The sequence below is a fragment of the Jaculus jaculus genome, chromosome 3, assembly GCF_020740685.1.
Source record: "Jaculus jaculus isolate mJacJac1 chromosome 3, mJacJac1.mat.Y.cur, whole genome shotgun sequence".
Taxonomy (NCBI): Eukaryota; Metazoa; Chordata; class Mammalia; order Rodentia; family Dipodidae; genus Jaculus; species Jaculus jaculus.
This window is the reverse complement of record NC_059104.1, coordinates 38078918-38099987: the sequence shown is the minus strand read 5'-3', so window position 1 is coordinate 38099987 and position 21070 is coordinate 38078918.

Sequence of the window (21070 nt, the reverse complement as noted above, 5' to 3'; positions counted from 1 at the left end):
ATACTGAGTAAATGTTCAAACTGAACTCAGATCTTAGAACTCCAAGTTCTTCTTTAAAATTTACCAACTGTAAGAGAAAGTAAGTAATACGCATACACATGCATGTGCCATCAATGCTAGTTTTAGGAGCTATTGCTAAATTTCAGACTTCTGGTGAAATATGATAGAAAAATAAACAAAGTATACAAGGTTTTCATATCCTACTTAAATCAGGATTTCAAAAGTGCTTACCTAATACATCTACCTTGACATCATAGATTACCTTTAATACTATCCTTGGTCTGATATATTTGACCTCTATTCATGGAGAAATGAAATACAGCTGTAAGAATTGATTTTTATATCTCTTTATTCAAAGTAAAAGATGAACCAAAATCAAATTTCAGTATGTCTAATATTTATGCTTGCAATGACAGACCAGCACGCATGTCAACCATGGACATGTATTTGCACTGTGGAAGATCAGCAGGTATTGGTGGAAAGGCCATCATCAATAAGACAGTCCCATACAACAATAAACACAGCTTCAGAGAACCATTGCTTTAAAAATGCATCCATCCCTCACTGATTTTTAATAATATTCCTCAGCTTTTCTGTAAGGTATACAAGTATTTCTCAGCTCCACTTCCTTCCTATGTACACAGTAAGATAGTTTGTTGATATGGTAAAAAGAGAAATGAGTGGAGATACAAGAGTTGCATGGCAACCAGAAGAAGAGCAAGGACTTAACGAACTGCCTCCCTCTGGCTTCAGGGCTACCACTTGCTAGTTATTGACAGGGGTCTTGTGCTGGCCTCCATTAGGTCTCATGGGCTTCTTCTGTTAAACAGGGATGGCCACCACTGTCCCTACCTTATAGGATTATTATTGGGATTAAGTTAATATTTATAAGAGAGTGTTGCAGTCAGGTTCGTATGGCTGGTAGAAATCATCTAACCACGAGCAGCTTGTGGGGAAAAAAGAGGTTTATTTTGGCTAAGAGGCTCCAGGGGAAGCTCCACAATGGCAAAGGAAAACGATGGCATGAGCAGAGGGTGGATATCACCTCCTGATCAACATAAGGTAAACAGGAGAGTGTACCAAACAATAGGAAGGGGAAACTGGCCATAACACTCATAAGCCCACCCCCAACATTACACTCCCTCCAGGAGGTGTTAATTCCCAAATCTCCATCAGCTGGGAACCTATCATTCAGAACACCTAAGTTTATGGGAACACCTGAAGCAAACCACCACAGACAGGTAGAACAATTTTGGTGCTAGTTGTTAGATGAGGACCTTTCAGTGAAGTAAGCTGTATGAATTTAGACCATCTGACAGGTCTAGGCTGACTGCATTCCTTAGCCTATAGGTAACTGCACAACCTCTCTGATTTTAATCCTTCATGAGTCAAATCGTCAATATATTCTTGAATGGCTAGGCAGATTTTGCTTCCTAGATATGCATATTTCAAGAAATTTCTTTGAGGAACCATTAGGAAAGAAACCTGGGTAACATAATGAGAAAAGAGAGGTAAATAGAAGAAAAAAGAAGGATATAGTTGTTGAAAATATCATTTTGGAAGACTAAATTATTGAATCATGATGCTTTGAAGCTTGAACTTGGGAAGTCATTTGACTTTGGCTAAATGCAGCTTCTTTTTGGACACACGTTGACAGATTCCTTAGCCTTTCTAAAACGACCAATCCCATCTTTCTTATGGTAAAATAGCAACAGCATTATGTAGCACAGCATAAGGAATGCAATATCGAATGTTCTGAGAGTGACTAAAATCAAGGATGGTGAAGGTAGCATGATGGCTAGTGGTTAAGGTGCTTCCTTACAAAGCTAAAGGACCCAGGTTCAATTCCCCAGTACCCACATAAGCCAGATGCACAGGGTGGTGCATGCCTCTGAAATTCATTTGCGTAGGGTAGAGACCCTGGTGTGCCCATTCTCTCTCTCTCTCTCTCTCTCTTTCTCACTCTATCTGAATTTCCTATTTTAGTTGTCAGGTTTAGACACGTAAGTAGTAAAATACAGTATGAAAGTTGAAAGCTAGTAGGGCACCGTACTTACCCATTTCATTTTAAAATGCTTTATTTTATGAAAACAAAAAAATGAAAATAGATAGAACTAAAGGTCATCACATTGAGTGACATAAGCCAGACTCAGAAAGACAAATACCATATTTTTCTCTCATGCACAGTCTAGATTATACAGCTGATATGAAAGCTGAAGGGAAAAAGAGAAAGGGGCTGGAGAGATGGCTTGGCGGTTAAGCGCTTGCCTGTGAAGCCTAAGGACCCCGGTTCGAGGCTCGGTTCCCCAGGTCCCACGTTAGCCAGATGCACAAGGGGGCGCACGCGTCTGGAGTTCGTTTGCAGAGGCTGGAAGCCCTGGCGCGCCCCTTCTCTCTCTCTCCCTCTACCTGTCTTTCTCTCTGTGTCTGTCGCTCTCAAATAAATAAATAAATAATTTTTAAAAAAAGAGAGAAAGGGCGCTTGCTGGAGGGAAGTGACAGGAGAAGATGACGGTGGGGGGGGGGGGGAGGTAAATATGCCCAAAGTACATATACACACTAATGACAATGTCTTTATGAACCTACCACTTTGTGCAATCAATAGATATTAATAAAAACTATAATTTTGAGGTTTTTGAGTGAAAACAATTGTCACAAATCAAGTATTAGATGACTTTGGTTTGGAGTCAGGAGAGGCATAGTGGTGTTACCATCATGAGGATGTACAACCAGGTAGCCAGGAAATCCGGAACAAGTCCTCGTCTTCAAGGGAGCGTGTGTCTTCTGCCACGTGACTGATGACAGATTAGTAGTTCTCTAACAATTTTGCAGGCTGAAAACACTGTAATAGACCAACTGAAATTTTGAACTATTTTCAAGATTATCCAAATTTTACTATGCCAAGTCCCTAAGAATGTCTTTAGGGAACAAGGAACAAATGTGCAAAAAGCTAATTTTATATATTTATTTGTGATCCTAATAAATGACATAATTATTTTCTACCTGTGTCATATTTCATTACTGTTTTGGGGAAATATGACTAATGCTAGTAAAAAATTAAATGTAGATACAGACTTCAGTCTTCATATTATAAAAAAAACCAAATAAATAAAATATTTGAGTTTCTACAATCAATCTATAAACCACTTGAAAAAATTGTAGTCAAATTGTAGTCAATGTAATTTTAATGTTGGGAGCATCTTTAAAACATCTTACAACTAATGGATGTCATAAGGAGAATAAGTGTACATGTAAAATTTAATTTTTCCATGTTTTTTTTCTGAAAACAGCAATATACATAATATTCAAAGTCAAACCACAAGCATGTAATTTTTATAGCTGGTTTATTTTTCTTTGAAAGAAGACTTATCTAATTTCAATGCCTAAAGTTATTTTGTACCCAAGCATGACACCCAGCACTAGGGAGGCTGAGGCAAGATCACTATTCTAAGGCCAGTATAAAGAAAGGCCCTATCTTGGAGCCAGGCGTGGTGGCGCACGCCTTTAATCGCAGCACTCGGGAGGCAGAGGTAGGAGGATTGCTGTGAGTTCGAGGCCACCCTGAGACTCCATAGTGAATTCCAGATCAGCCTGGGCTGGAGTAAGACCCTACCTCGAAAAACCAAAAAAAAAAAAAGAGAGAGAGAGAGAGAAAAGAAAGGCCCTATCTCAAAAAGTGGGCGGGATTTTTTTGTTTGTGCTTTTGATTGTTAAAAATATTTTTATTTGGGCTGCAGAGATGGCTTAGCAGTTAAGCGCTTGCCTGTGAAGCCTAAGGACCCTGGTTCGAGGCTCGATTCCCCAGGACCCATGTTAGCCAGATGCACAAGGGAGCGCACACATCTGGAGTTCGTTTGCAGTGGCTGGAAGCCCTGGTGGGCCCATTGTCTCTCTCTGTCTCTCTCTGTCTCTCTCTCTCTCTCTCTCTCTCTCTCTCTCTCTCTCTCTCTCCCTCTTTCTCTGTCTGTCTGTGGCTCTCAAATAAATAAATGAAAATAAACAACAACAACAGAAGATTTAAAAAATATTTTTTTATTTATATTTTGGTGAGGAGAGAGACAGTCTGGGCACACCAGGGCCCCTCGCTGCAACAGCAACAACAAACCCTCCAGATGTATATGTCACTGTGCTTCTGGCTTTACATGGGTACTGGGGAATCAAACTTGGGCCAGCAGCCTTCATAAGCAACTGCCCTTAACCACTGAGAAATCCCCCCAGCCCAAAAATAATGTTGTTGTTGTTGCTTTAATAGAACCTCAGAAATGGTATACAGGGTAGGTTGTTGGCACCAAACACTTGACATTTCAAAACAAGAAGAAAAAAAAAAAAAGAACTACTTAGTTTCCTCTGCTGGTCTACATGAATGTCCTGACTGTGTTAGTTACTTCTCTCTGTAATCAGCTTTCTGGCATAAACAGCTTAAGGGACGCAAGGTTTGTTTTAGCTCCTTGTTTCAGAGGGGTCGAGCCCTCATGGCAGGGAAGGCAAGATAGAAACTCAACAGTTCACATGGTGGCAGGTCAGCAAGCAGGAAAAAGGGAATGACAGCACAGGCTGTCCCCATTATTTTTCATGGGATGGTGCACGACACTCAGAGAAGTTAATCCTCTGAAAACATCTTCACAGACACACCCAGAAGTGTGCCCAAAGTTTTAGGTGATTATAAATCCAGTCAAATTGATAATATTTATTACAATCATTAAAATGAATTTTCTTTACCAATATGTACAAAAGTACACCTCTACAAACACCAAATAGCCAAGCGGTCTTATGGAATCATGTCAGTAATTTTGTGCTGGTCTATCCTTGCCATTCTTAGTCCTTGCAGAAGCGTTATGAAAGGCTTTCTGTACTCCGACCTGAGATAAACACACTTTGAGGTACAGGCCTCTTTATGGCTGTCATTACTAACTGATATATATTTTTAGCACAGACACTCCCTGACCTGTCTCAAGCTACTGTAGGATGCATAACACACTCATCATGGCTTAAGCCTAAAGGATTTTCTCTGTATATTTTGTCCCTCTCTTGCTGCCAGAAAGATAGCATGTCAATAAATTAGACAGACGAAAATCTATTCTCTATATTTTGAAGATGAAATGAATAAATACATACAAATCATTGTGAATAGTCTTAGCACATTGTCAGTTTTCAAAAAAAAAAAAAGTCAGCTGTTAATATCACTACTGGTAGTCATTAGTATTTGATCCATTATTACTTGGGCCTTTGAAGCAGGAAAACATGATGAATACCCTATTAAACAAATTGTACATGTATGTCTGTCTGATACTGGCGCTGGGGTAAGAAAACAATGGCTCTGAGCCGCAGGTGCAAGCTGAGCGTCGCTAATAGTGCCACCGTGCAGTGTGAAAGGGTGGCAGGGAAACAGAGGAATGCAGAAAGGCTTCCACTGGTATTCTTCCCAAAGCATGTTTTTTTCAAAGTTTTTGTTTATTTTTATTTATTTATTTGAAAGTGACAGAGAGCGAAAGAGGTAGATAGAGGGGGGGGGGGAGAATGGGTGCACCAGAGCTTCCAGCCACTGCAAACGAACTCCAGACGCGTGCGCCCCCTCTGGCTAACCTGGATCCTTAGGCTTCACAGGCAAGCGCTTAACTGTTAAGCCATCTCTCCAGCCCCCAAAGTAGGTTTTAATTGTCCCTCTCATATCACAGTACAGGGGGCTAGTCATGATACAGGGGGCTACATGGGACAGAACAGAGGTTGGAGTTAGAAAAGCCCAGCATTGTGTCAACACCCAGTAACTGACACAGCCAGCAGGTGGTTTTTTTTTTTTTTTTGGTTTTTTTTTAAATTTATTTATTTGAAAGCGACAGACACAGAGAGAAAGACAGGTAGAGGGAGAGAGAGAGAATGGGTGCGCCAGGGCTTCCAGCCTCTGCAAATGAACTCCAGACGCGTGCGCCCCCTTGTGCATCTGGCTAACGTGGGACCTGGGGAACAGAGCCTCTAACCGGGGTCCTTGGGCTTCACAGGCAAGTGCTTAACCGCTAAGCCATCTCTCCAGCCCGCAGCTGGCATTTTTACAGCAAATGGAAAAGACGCTATTTAGAGGGAACTTTGTGCACGTGAGCAGGACTTGGTTAAAGGCAGGCAGTGTGAGTCAAGAGCCAAAGAGCCATAATGTTCTCTGTGAAGATACTCTAGGCGAGGCCAGAACTGAGAGTCACCCATCCCCTTGCTATGACAGTAAACGATTAAAATTCATCACCTGCTGGTTGTGATCAAGGGACAGAAATCTATCTGTGCATTAGTATATGTTGTAGAGATGGCTCAGCAGTTAAAGGTGTTTACTTGCAAAGCCTAATAGCCTGGGTTTGATTACCCAGTACCCAAGTAAGACCGGTCACACAAAGTGGTGAATATGTCTAGAGTTTGTTTGCAGTGGCAAGAGGTCCTGGTGTGTCCTCTCCCAACCCACCCCCCACTTGCAAATAATTACTTTTTAAAAATGGAATTTTGAAGTTGGGAGTGGTGGCACATGCCTTTAATCCCAGCATTTGGGAGGCAGAGATAGGAGGGTTGCCATGAGTTCGAGGTCACCCTGAGACTCTATAGTGAATTCCAGGTCAGCCTGGGCTAGAGTAATACCCTACCTCAAAAAACCAAAGAAAGATGGAATTTTGAAGGGTAATGGTGGTACATGCCTTTAATACCAGCATTTGGGAGGCAGAGGTAAGAGAATAGCAGTGAGTTCAAGGTCACCTGGAAACGAGAGCCAGACCCTACCTCAAAAAAAATTAAATAAATAAAATAAAATAAAAAATGGGATTTTTTTTTTCCAGAATAGTTTCAACCAGTCTCAACAAATCTATAATCTTAAGGTATTTTTTTTAATTCCACATTTAAGGCACAAATATAGATCAAAATTCTAGTGCTGGGATTGAACAAACTCTAAAACATAAATGCATTTCCAAATGCTCTGTTGATAAACTTACTGCAACCTGTCTATGCTAATATTGGATAAGGATCTCAGGATGTATGACATCTGGAAGTTCCTGGTGGCTTAAACAGAATGGTCTGGACTTGGTCATACAACATTTGTTGCAAACTCTTCTCTTCTACCACAGCAAGGAAGTTTCCAGCCACGGTATTTAATTAGCACCTAATTAAGAGCATCAACACAACAAGGGATGCAGGTTCCCACCCCAGTGTTTGTACCTGGGTATGGGTAAACAGCTCCAGTGAGTCTTGGCTGGCTGACAGCTCGCAGCTCTCATTGGCACTGCAGAGCCCAGGGAGGTGCTGATGTTCCTTGCCAAGTGTACACTAGTAAACATTCAAAGCATTTGGAGAAGTCCAATCACACGGAGCGAAGTAGCGCAGAGAAAATATGGGGGTGTGGGTAGAGCAGCCACTCACTCACATGGGCTTCCTCCCAAGCCTCGGTCATCACTCCAATCACCTGCAAGGGTTCTCTGCCCTTCCACACTTAGCTGAGGCATCAGCTGTTCCAAGGGTATCTTTAAGAATACTGCTCACCCACGTAGGGTCAGTTCTACTGCCAAAACCCAAATCTTCATTTGGTGTTAAGCACAATGTTTTCAAATTGCCATTACCAACATCACTCACCCCTGAGGAGTGATCTGCCTCATGCCCAGCTCTTCAAGAGAATAATCTCACAATAATGCATGCAAATGTAGCAGGGATTGTTATTTGGATTAAAGATATTTTAACAGATACTAAAAATACAAAAGCATATGTATTTTATAAGTGCATGAATACTTGCACAACGTTTCAATCAGGTTAAACTGCCTCTTCAAATACTTGTCATTTCTTTAGAGTGGAAACATTTGAATTCTTTCTTCTAGCTTTCTGAAATATATAGTGTTAATTTTTTTAACCACTAAGCAACTTAAGTAAGGTGTGGGGGGTGGGAGGGACTGATGACTTCTGTGTCTTGTCCTTTCTCACACAATAACTAATTTTGTGACCTTCGACTCATCACTGAGCCTATCTGGACCTCAGTTTCTTCCCCAATAAATGAGAGGATTAGCCCAAGTGCTTTCCATGAGCTCTTTAAGTTCTAAAATATGATTTGGTGCTGTGTATTTATATAGCATATTCCTCCTGCGGAACTCAGAATCTCTCAAGAGACTCTCATTAGTATTCTCAATATTGCTGTGAGGCAGGCAGGTGGCAAGGTTTATTATCCCCATTTTTTTAAAAAGGAGACAATGAGACATTCTGCTGACACAGCGCTCTTGACCAAGTAAGGACTAGAAGTTAGGAGTCCTAATACTAATCAAGAACTCTGTTAAACCACTTTGCTCCTAAACTAAAGAGAAACTCTCTGATGAATAAAATATTTGGTGCACTTTGGGGGTGGAAATGACACTTGATCATCTTGCAAAGATGTAATGGTTTAAAACAATGGTTTCCAAGTTATAGCCTACATGATATTCTCGGTGGTTTTCCCTGCTCTTGATGACGTCTCTCTGTACAGAGTTTCTCCTTTCTAATGCACATATCAAAATGTGACTCTCCTAAAGGGGATAGTGTTAAAGGGTGTGTGGGAAACTAAGAAGAGTTTGAGTTAGTAATAATTAAATTTGCAATTAAAAAATTTCACAGATCCAGGCGTGGTGGCACACGCCTTTAATTCCAGCACTCAGGAGGCAGAGGTAGGAGGATCGCCGTGAGTTTGAGGCCACCTTGAGATTAGTGAATTCCAGGTCAGCCTGGGCTAGAGTAAGACGCTACCTCAAAAACAAACAAACAAAAAAAAATCACAGAATACCCCCCATAATTCACATTAATATAGAGAAATATTAGCTAAAGTTCAGGCATACATTATCAGGGAGATAAGATTATCACACACACAAAAAAGAAATCTAGCCTTCAATAATAGTTCATGTTTATTCAGAACCATAAAGTATTTTAGCCTATCTACTAGCTAACTAGTTATCCTGACAGAGTCTCATGAATGCTGACAGAAGATGAGAAAGGCTTAGATCAGAGACAGTCTTATTACCATCAGATCAATAAGCCGAGTATATATTTTCTTGATTTTTTTTAAGCCCACAAACCCATAGTGATGTAAAGAGGACCATGTGAGGGATTGGGAGTAACTCAGTAGCAGACCACTTACTTAGCTTTACAAGGCACTGGGTTCTCTCCCCAGCAACCTAAGAGCAAGGAGCGGGGCTGCGGAGCTCTAAGTGTACAATGGTGCATTAGAGGAGAGGGCTGCTGAGCTCGGGCTCCTGTGTCATTGATTGTGATGCACAATAAACATCCTGCCCTTGCCTTCAGAGGAAGACCCCAGACAGCTTCTAAAGCAGTTCGCTGTACCACCATCCCTGAAAGAGTGGCCCAGTTCAAAGTCAGCCAGTTTCTCTGCCTGAAAACGTGTAAGAACACTTGAGATGGGGAGACAAAACATCCCAACAATATTTTCTAATTTTGTTCGATTATCTAGGTGTCTAATCATCTGAGAATTGTTTGTTTTTCAAGGTAAAGTCTCACTCTAACCCAGGCTGTCCTGGAATTCACTATGTAGTCGCAGGCTGGCCTCAACCTCACAATGACCCTCCTACCTCTGCCTCAGGAGTGCTGGGGGATTCAGGCGGGCGTACCTGGCTCCTGCTCTGGGGATTTTTAACGATCTGTCATGGACCATTTTTCATTGCTATAACAAAACACATAGTTCTCCAGCATAGAGAAGTTTATTAGTGTATAGTTTTGGAGGCCCATGAGGAACAGCCTAACTGCTCCCACCTCCTCCGAGGGTCCACTGGCATCATGACAACAGCTATGTGTGACAGAGATCACGTGGCAAGCAGGAAGCCAGGGAGGAAACCCAGGCACCAGGCGCAGGCCTTGATCTTAAGTTTTATCTCACCTCAAGAGACAGCAGGGGTCCAACAGGAGCTGCTTGAGTCCCTCCGAAAGGCAACAGCGCCAAACTTACCATTACACTCCACCTCGTAAACGTTCTATGACTTCCAAAAACGCCACACTTGAGGGGGGCAGGCAACCAGCCAATGAAGCCATGGGCCAGCAGTGAGTCAAAGCAAACAACACAAGCACCCGGACACAGCCCAGGCCGTCATGTGTCCACCCCCACATGCCTCCCACACATCTCCTTGTTTCTGCTGTTATCTAATAGTTCAATGAATTCCAAGCAGACACGCCCCTTTGCTTCACATATTCCTAATTCTCTGCGGCTCCTTTCTGCCCATCACTTGGAACCCCCACGCGCACCAGCAGCTAAGGGCGGGAAGTCCTTTGCAGCCTTGCCTTGGCTGTGAGAGCCTCGTGATCCAGCCTTCTTTCTGGTCTGCAGAATGCGGGTGATAACAGCAACATCTGACGGGTGGGGAGGGCTCCGATAATTCATATGCAGGAAGTACATAAAACAGGGCCTGGCTGGAAGCTAGAAAAGAGTCAGTCCCCAGACAGTCAGCGCATCTAGTGCCAGAAGGTGCTACATGGGCGACTGGGGGAAACGACCAATATCTGTCCAAGCAACTCATGGTCTAACCTACTTAGCAGCAACTAACCTGTTGTGATGTCCACACAAGTGTAATAGTGGCACACAGCCATGGTGGGGAACCAACTGCTCTTGATTTGGCTAACTGATACCATCAGTGGTGTGGGATCCATAGCTGGAGCTGGGAAACAAGTCAGAACCATATCCAAACATAAGCCCACTCTCCGTTATCAAGCTACCATCAAGTGTGGGCTACAAGAGGGCCTACATCTATTAAATTCTCTATTTAAAAAGTAAGGGTTATCTCATTTGTCCTGGTGCTAACTTACTCTCCATTGGAGAATCTGCTTCTCTTTTTCAGATAGATGTAGATCCTTAGGAGAGAGCCACCCCATCATGCCTCAAAAGGGCCCAGGTTAAAACTAAGAAAAATTGGCGAAAAAAGCAAGGGTGCTGTTTTCCTGGTGAACCGGATACCAGCACAAGGGTGAAGGAGATCAACACAGAGAAAAATCAACTCCTACCAAATCAGAGATCCAGAGACCCAGAGGCCCCCAACACCTCATCACTGAAGCAGATCAAAAATGAACCCAACATGGCTCAGGGAAATTTTGCAGAAGAGGGGGCAGAAAGAATGTCAGAACCACATGTTGCGTCATGATATGCAGAGGCATTTCTCCTACCCATAACTGAGGGCTAACTCCACAATGCATGACCCATATACCTCAACAAGGAGGGGCCAAGGGGAGAGGGTAAGTCATGGATGAGCCTAATAATGGTACCAAACTGACTGTATTTGCTGAATACAAAACTAATTAAAAAAAAAAAAAAAGTCAATTTAAAAAAAAACAGGGCCTGGCACATCGACGACGCCTGACGGGATTTGCTGATGAGTGAAATTTCCCAGCCAGCATAGAAAGTTCACTCATCATACAGCCGGACATGGTGGCGCACGCCTTTAATCCCAGCACTGGGGAGGCAGAGGTAGGAGGATCGCCATGAGTTCAAGGCCACCCTGAGACTACATAGTTAATTTCAGGTCAGCCTGGACCAGAGTGAGACCCTACCTCGAAAAACGAAAAACAAAAAAGAAAGAAAAAAAGTTCACTCATCTCATCAGCAAATATCGCACTGCATCCTCACCAAACTGGCAAAGTGAAAAAGTGTTGTTGCTGAAATACATGGAGGGTAAGAAATCATGAGTAGCACACATGTTTGGAAACCTAGTTTCTTCTTACCACTCGAAGGAGAGGGAGAGAGACAGAAAGATTTACTCTAGTTCACACCCGGATGAAGAAAACCACCACAGAATAATAGTTTGATGTATTAAATATTTCTCATCAATTATTAAGTGAGCATTTTCTTCTATGCTTGAGATTTAACATTAAACTGCTAATTTCATTTCGTACAAGATTGTAAGGTTATGACTGTGAGCTGTAATCTTCTGCTCTGTAAAGGGAAACTTTGATTTCATTGAAACACAGTGATTTTATTGAAGTATAGTTTTAAGAGGAAGTACCAAGATCTTTAAAATGATTCAATCCAGGGTTATCATTCCCTACAAACAAATGTAGAATGAGAAGGAAAAAAAAAATGGCAATGACATTTCAAATGACATTTTAAAATATTTAAAGGGTCTGCAAAAATGATAAGTGCATCTCATGTGCAACTGTCTTTGAAGTCCTAATCTCAGTTCATGCCACTAAATCATCAAGGAAGATTATTTTTAACTTGCTATGTAATGGGTTTAAAGCAAAAGTCAAGGATCTCTGATTATGAAGAGCCTAGTGCAAAGAAGTTTTTGTACATTCTGAGTGGACAAAAATGATCTATACGAATGGATTAGTGAGCGCTTATTTGTCTCAGAATTTTCTGAAACAATGCGTGGAGATATACAAAATGGGAATCATTCATCTTCCAAAATGGCTAGCAGATGCTTTGTAAACGGAATGTTTGTAAGTGTGACGAAACCAGTTACCAAAATGCCAATGCTGCCCAGGTGTGGCAAATGCCTGAAATCCCAGCACTTGGGAGGTAGGCACAGCAAGGTCAAAAGTTCAAGGCCATCCTGGTCTACATAATGAGTTTGAGCTCACCCTGAGCTACATGAAACCCTATCTCAAGAAAGACAACTAATATATATCATTGATGTACATATAATATATGTAATATATATTCACACATATCATTGGGAACTTGATGTGACCTTGAGAAGAGGCCTCTCTAGAAAGAGTGAGAACATGGCCGTCATTCCTCAGGAGTCTTCCACACCAGATGGGGGAAGGACGCTACATACTAACAGAAGTTCTCTCAATGAGGTCATGTTCCTGTCTCCATCCTTCCTTTCTCACCTCGCATTCTCCTCTGGTTATCTCTCAGGTACACATGTAGACCCTGTGTTCTTAACTCTTTTCATCCAATCTCCATTTACATTTTAAATTTCTACAGTGTGCAGTATCCTCTCATCACCTAAAATAAATTATTAAGTAAAATGTATAATGTTTCTATCTCTTTCTCTCTCTCTTCCTCGGTCTCACTGAATTTTGTCGCATCGCCGGGCAATATTTTGACTATAAGCCACCCCTTACTTTGGCTCTGTGTGAGATCCCTATATTTAGCCTCTTGCAAGAAACCAAGTTGTTCTTTCAATAGCACCACTACCCACCTTCCTTTAACCATGTCTGCAAATTTTTATGTTCCTAATGAGAAATATAAAGGTTCCATGTCTGCAGTTGGGGAGAAAATGGAAAGATCCAAATTTCCCTTGCACTTTAATGTGGGTGAGCCAGGATCTACTTGTTAAAATTCTTGGATTGCTAATAAAAGTCATAATATACCAAATGGTGGTAATTTGGATGAAACAAGCACATCAATCATTGAAGAATGGGCTCATGGCTCTTTATCTGGGCAGAATCATTAAGGAGAATTTATGATATATAATGTATACTATTAAGCAGCTTCCATTAAACTTGCCTGCCAAACTCATTCGATAGAGAGGGACGTTTAGAAGAGCAAGATGTATGCAAGAGCGCCACCTATAGTACGATTTCCACATTGATCTCACAGCGCTAAAATCCCAGAAAAGATCTAGTTGTTGAATACTGAACTTAAGGAAAACAAAAAAATACCCAGTAAATGACATGTACGCTTTCATTGCTAACTCCAAGCCATCTAAGTATAGAATAAAACTTATCTGGATAGAAATATGATTTTTTAACACACGGCTTTTTCTGATTAAGAAAAACATGCTCTCATTTTGCAGATAATTTCAACCACTGTTACAGCATTTGTTTAAATACTTTAAAGAAAACTGTTACGTTTTGTTACCCTTTAACATTCTCTGTTACTCTTAACAATCTGCTTCTTGGAAACCTAAAACCAAGAGTCATTTGAAATACAAATGAACCAACTTCTTTCTGATGTTTAATTTTTTTTTTCAAAACATACTTTACCCAACTAATTTACTTCAATATAAATGTAAGACAAATAGAAAACGCTAAGGAAATGGTCATTAGAACCACTGCTGTGAAATGTCCTTTAGGAGTTGATATCCACAGAAATTTAGTCTTAAATACTTGTTCCTCTGACCTAGCAGCTAATTATGAGGGAACTGAGCCAAAAACCGAGATGAATAAAAAGAAAATTTCATTCATATTACAGAGATAGTTGCCAGAAACAGCTTACAAATCATGAGTCTATGCAAAGATGAAAAGTCCCAGTCTAAATTATTATTCGACCAGGTTCTTAAATCAACGCAGAGGAATTAAAAAAAAAAAAAACAGATTCCAGTGGTCCTTTAATTTTCAGCTGGGAAAAGTCAACATGGAGCATGGAGGCACAGTCAACAGTGTTGGAAAGCCAGGCCCGTGGCTTTTTTGGTTTCCAAAAGAGCGCAGGTTTCTGGGGGATTGTCTTCAGCTTGGGGTAAAATCACACAGCCAGCTACTGATGGGCGCAGCCACCTCACCCTGTGTTGCGGGGAGGCTGGATGCCAGCACATCCCACACCTGGAAAGCGGTGTGGCGTGCACAGCTGCACCCAGGTGCCCAGGCTTGCAGAGCCTGGGTAGCCAGGGACTGCAGCTGCTTCCCAGCGTGCCCTGCGTGGGGACTTCGCCTCAGCCCTGGGAGGCCCACTTCTCAGGATGAGAGGATAATTCACTCACTATAGCCCATTCCATCTCCAGCCTCACGGCTGCCACTGCCAACAGAAGTGCCAATTAATGCCAATTACAATGGTGACTTTTCTGATATGGGCACCCACTCATCTGGGCCATCAAACGGCCATCATCTATTAATGACTGTCAGTCATTACCAAGATGGGCCAAGTTTGAACTAGTGACCTAGAAGAGAACTGCTCTTTTTCCTACTTCCAACTCCCTGAACCGTCCAATTCCCCTCCCCTTTTCCTAGCCAATGTTCTTAATTATAGTTTTGTACCTGAATAATGAATGTGCTACATTCTGACAGTGACAATTGCTGAAAGTGTGACAGCCGAGGCGCAGCTCCATCGTCTGCCGTTCAGCAGTCCCTGTCACAGCCTTCAGGCCAGCGAGGTCCAGGGAAGTCCTTCAAGGGGGCACTAGGATTTCCTTTGTCATTTAATCAGGTGAATTTTTTTTTATTTGTCTTTACTACTCCTAAGAAATAAGGAGAGCGTTTTTATGCAGTTAAATGTGTCACGGACTTCTGTCGGGGCGCTGTCATTGGGCCTTTCGTATCTGCTCATTATTTCCTGTAGCCTTATGAGACAGAAACTCCCTATACAATTAAATAAACTGCAAATTAATGTGGAGGTGCACCTTTCAGTTTCAGAAGAGGAAAGCAAGAGGAACACAAACATTCTCAGTGAGAGAAGAGTCAGTTTCCTCTGTAAAACACACACCTGAGTCTTTCTTTCCTTCATGATCATTGTATCCCTATCCTACTTGGCAATTCCCACTAACCAACCAGTTGTGTGCTGTGGGACTGGGGCATAATGGGTGTTTTCTGAGACCCTAAAGCCTGTCTCACTTGACTCAGAATGGCCAGCAGCAGATGTGGCATGAATTGGCATGAGTCTCAAGTTGCTTTTATTTCTATATTTGGATAAAAAGAGAAATTGAGGGGAATTTACTAACTGACTCACTCTGCCGCATCCCCACATGGTTCACAAAAGGAGCAATCAAAGGACAGGATATGTACTCATTCGAAGTCCTTTCCTTTCTCTGAATGTGGTTGCCAAAAAGTTATGGAAAATAATTGGCATGTCACATATTTCCTCGGCATCCATAATATGTTTCAAAAAGAGTAGGATTTCTTTGAGGAATTTAAGTCCAGAACCCAATTCAAAAATGAAGAAATTGCCCTGATCTCCCAGAAGGGAAGTGGCAAAATTAAAACTTAAAGCATGGGGGAGTTTTGTTGTTGCTTGGTGCTGTTTGAGGTCATTCAAGATCATAACATCAGTGACCTCCTCTGAGCGCTATGTAGACACCCTCAGGTTGAAAAGGAAGGGGAACAGCGCTATCTTGTGTTATGCTCAGTTCTCGGCACCCCCAGTGACCACCAAGGAGAACCAAACACGTATATAAGGGCAAGGAGCTTTAATTCAGGCTTAAGCTAGATCTCTTGACTTCACCAACGCAGTGGATCCATGCAAGAGCGCCGAGTAGTGTGAGGGTGGGGTTTTTATAGGAATTTGAACATAGAAGAAGGGGATGGGTACATGATTGGTTGATTTAAACAGTAACTGCACTTGTACTCTTCTGGCTGGCTTAGGATTTTGGTGGGCAAAGTTGGCGAACTGGGTCTAGGGGAATTGAACTTATCTATGACTACAGGAATGCATGGCATAGTCAGTTTCCAGTAACTGTTAAACCCACCCTTACCAGAAGATTTAAAAAAAAAAATCTTAGATCTTGCCGGGAAACAGAAACTTAAGCCTACTGAGGACTTTGAAGCCTGTCATGGCATCCATCTGGTTCCTGAGTCCTTCACTTGCAAGCAAGGCCAGGAGGACACACAGGGAGAGAAGTGTCCAAAGTAAGTGCAGAGGCCAGCCTTGGAACAAGACATGGCTGCCTCCAAAGAAGATGCTCATTCAACATATCCTGTGACTTCAAATCAGGTGGAGATTTAGCAAAACATCTCACCATTCCTTAAGCCAGTCCAAATAAAAAATACAAAATCCTATGTCAGTCGCTGAATCTTCCAAGTGTCAAGCAAGTTAGTCCTATATTACCATATGGTAAACCAAGGCAGGTCACATTCAGTACTGAGAGAAAAAGGAAACACACGAGTTTCCATGCTTGTGTAATAATACTGTTGCTATGCAGAAAAGAGACTGGGAGGTAAAATAGGCAGGATATAACACCTACAATCTCAGTACTTTGAAGCATGAAGCAGGAGGGTTGGGAGTTCAAGGTCAGCCAGGACTACATAGTGAGACCCTATTTCAAAAAAAAAAAAAAGCAATAGAAAAGGAATGCAAGGCATGGTGTTTCTCTAACAGTGGGTGGACATAAGTTACTACATGTGTAATATGAGACTTCACATGACTCACAGTGATAGTACTAATATAATCTGTGTTGCAGTCAGGTTCGCATTGCTGGTAGAAATCACCCAACCAAGAGCAGCTTCTGGGAAAAAGAGGTTTATTTTGGCTTACAGGCTCGAGGGCATGCTCCACAATGGCAGGAGGAAAATGATGGCATGAGCAGAGGGTGGACATCACCCCCTGGCCAACATAAGGTGGACAATAGCAACAGGAGAGTGTGCCAAACACTGGCATAGGGAAACTGGCTATAACACCCATAAGCCCGCCCCCAACAATACCCTCCCTCCAGGAGGCATTAATTCCCAAATCTCCATCAGCTGAGAACCTAGCATTCAGAAGACCTAAGTTTATGGGGGACACCTGATTCACACCACTACAGTCAATGACCATTCATTGAGAACTTGCCATGTGTTATATGCATATTTACTCCTCACAATGGCTATTAGAGTCCCATGTAATGAATGAACACACTGAGGTTCAACCAAGTTTACTTAGCAAGTTGTTCCAACGTACTGAGCTCAAGCTAACATCTGTGACCAGGACTCTCAAATTCCAAAGATGGAAGTCCTTTCATTTCCCTTGTCCTCAGCAAGACCGTAGGTCACATAGCTTCCTGGTTCTGTTAGGGAGGATGTTGCTCTTTTTCTTTTAATATTTGTATTGCTCATTTTCATGCATGTACATAATTCCCTCCCAGAACCTTCTTTTGTCTGTCCCCTGTTCCCTGTCCCCCAATTCATTTAAATTCTTTTTCTTTCCAACTAGGTATGTTTGGGGAAGGTAGATCTAAATACCACAAGGGGTCTGTGTTGACTCAAAGGAAAGACAAATAGGAGAATTCATGGGAAAATATGTTTAGTCTTTCATCCTCAAGAGAAGACATCAAAAGAATACTAAAATGCATCCAACCTGTCAGCTTATCCTAAATGACCAAGATTTTTTTAAACACTGAGATATTGAGAGGGGGAAAAGAGAAGACCAATGTACACACTAAATAGATGATAGAAGTCTAGAAATATAAATAAAAGTAATCTTTCTCGATCCCCCTTTGTTTCTCAAAATAGTGTCTGCACCAGCTTACCCATCATGTAGAAAGAGCTCCCTTGGGCTGGAGGGATGGCTTATCAGTTAAGGCATTTGCCTGGAAAGCCAAAGGACCCAGGTTTGATTTTCCAGGAGACACATAAGCCAGATGCACAATGTGGAGCATGCCTCTAGAGTTTGTTTTCAGTGGCTAGAGGCCCTGGTGTGCCTATTCTCTCTGTCTCTCTCTCTCCCTCTGTCTCTTTTTTTCTCTGTCACTATCAAATAAATAAAAAATAATTTTAAGAAAGAGCAACCCCACAGAGACTCCTGTCCAGGCTTTAGAAAACACATGTTGGACTGTCCTTTCTTCTATCATGCTAGGCAGGTTTAGATATAGCATTTCCTTTGCATAAAACATTATTAACACTCAATAATCCTTCTGAGCCCTATATAAAATACATGTGAAAGGTCAGAAATCATCCTGGCGATAAATTTTCCTAAGACTAAAACTCTATACCTGAGTGCGGCAGACCTTCAGACTGCCCAGTGTCAGAACAATATGCTGAACCAGGCATGGGAAATGACCTGGAAAGATGCGCCAACTCAAGGTCATGGTGAGGGTTCATGCAGGACCCTGACCACAAATAGTACAGGGTTAAACACAAAGTTATGAGAGATTAAAGAAAGTAACAAAATGCGTGTGATTTCAGAAAATCTGAATGGGAAGCAATAGGCCGCCCATGAGAAATTCGCTGACAGGAAACATGCTACTAAAATGTCGGCATTGTCTGTTGGCGTGATGGAAACCAACGAGCTCTGGCTTCGCGCAGGTGGTAAACAGGCCACAGCTTCCAGCTTGCTGACCACCCCTCTGCAGAAACGAGGTAGGATAACTTAAAATGCTGGAAATATAAGACCAGATAATAAATACATCAAACAAGAAAAAGAACATCCGGATTGCACTTGTTTTTAATAAACAGCATGAAATGATGAGAACACAGAGAATGAAAAGGAGGACTCAAAAAGGTATTAAACAAACTTAATTTAGGATAAGAATTAAAGCATGAAGATGGAGTGGAGTGGGATGCTCCCTGTTCAACACCTGCTCGGAGGAAACCAAGCAACTTGCCGTCTCTTATGAGATTGAAGTCCTTCTGCTGCTGGCAAACACTGGTGGAAACCTTTTTCAACCTTAGCTTACATTTTTCTGTATTTGATTTGACTGCACTCTCCTTTCTCTGGCTACATTTGGAATGCTACTTATTTCAACTTTAAAACAGTTTGTATGCAAGATGTTGTTTTGTGTAAAGAAGGGGAAAGATTGACAAATCTAAACCAAACAGGGAAGAATTATAAATATTTTGCTTCGCTATTGCAGCTTTCTCCATATGCCTCAAATAAAACATTTCCGATCAAGCTCCACTTCTGCACCAAGCTTACCAACAAAGCACATCTTTATTTGCCTGTAACATGTGTAAATGTAATTAGCATTTTTAAGAGAAACAATTGAAATGTGATTTTTATGAAGAAGAAGTGGATTCTTTTTCTTCTTTCTTGTTTTGCAAATGAAATCTGAAACTGCACCAGCTATTGACAGACTGATGGCTGGGTCAGTTGCCAAAAGCTGGTTAGGAAGTCGGCATGAAGGTCACTAATTTCATTCTGTGTGATTTCAACAGGACCTTGAAACAAAGAACAGCTTTCCATAGATGGTGAGGAGAGATGGGTTATTAAGCTACTATTGTGCTATCCATTCTGTGAGATTTTTCAAAACAGAGACTCTATTATACTATATATTATATAATAAAAGAAAAGTAGCAGAGAACAAGGTAAAGATATCATATTTGTAATGGGACTGACTTTCACTTTTGCAATGCTCCTTTTATCATTTTCCTTTCCAAAATTATTGGAATTTAGTATAAATCAGCTACTGATTTTTTTTTGGTTAAGTCTATGTAGGAAGTGTTCTTTGGGAAATTGCTGTATTTTCTCCATTTATTTCAATGATATTTCTCAGATAACTGTATTTTGTTTTGTCAGTTTCATTTTCTCACCATTTAACAATGGAATCACAGTAAGGCAATCACATCCTTACAAAAGTCACTTGTAAATTATTTTTAATAACTTTAACTTGTTTGGAGAAGGGAAATAATATTCTATCTGATTTAAGTAGCAGCTAAAATTGTTTTGTTATTGTCTTTATTAGAGTAAATAAATGAATAGACTAATAACCATTCTGAAGTATGTGGTATGCATGAGATAAATAGATATCATAGAATTATAGTTTAAAATCTAAATACAATGCCATAAAATTTATATCTAACTCTAAGAAAATTGCCTTTTTTGATGAAGTTATTTTAAGATATATATTATGATATAAGCATGGAGAAGAAAAAATCAAAATAAATCTAGCAAACAATGAAAAGTCATTAACTGAAAGACTTAGCCAGAAACATCGAAAGAAGTCCCAGGGTGTTCTATTTAATAGACTCAAATTCAAATAAATAACTAAATCAGGAATGAGACATAATTGGGCCACCAAGTTCCAAGTTGCTATGGATTTCCTATTACTTGCATTACCACAGGGCATGAGCAGAGCTAGGAGCTCCCAGTGATGTAAGGGACAGACACAACCTTCCCACAGGAAGTTTGGATAGACATCTACAACATTCACTCCTGACAGGAAAGAGTGCATCTGCTTCTCTTCTGCACTAGGGAAACTCTTCTCCATAAATTAAAACAATATATTTTTTAAATTGTTTCCAAATCCAACCATCAGAAGACAGTACTACAAGACTTTATGTAATGAATTTTTGTCTTCCCCAACTCCCCAAACATGATATTATTTGGATGTAGGGCTTTTGGGTGGTACTTGGGTCATGAAAATAAAGCGGGCAGAATGCATCATGGTATTTGTGCTCTTGTAAGATAAAATTGGAGGCTGGATCTCTATCTGTCTATCTATCTATCTGTCTATCTGTCTATCTATCTATCTGTCTGTCTGTCTGTCTGTCTGTCTGTCTGTCTATCTATCTATTTATCTATATCTAT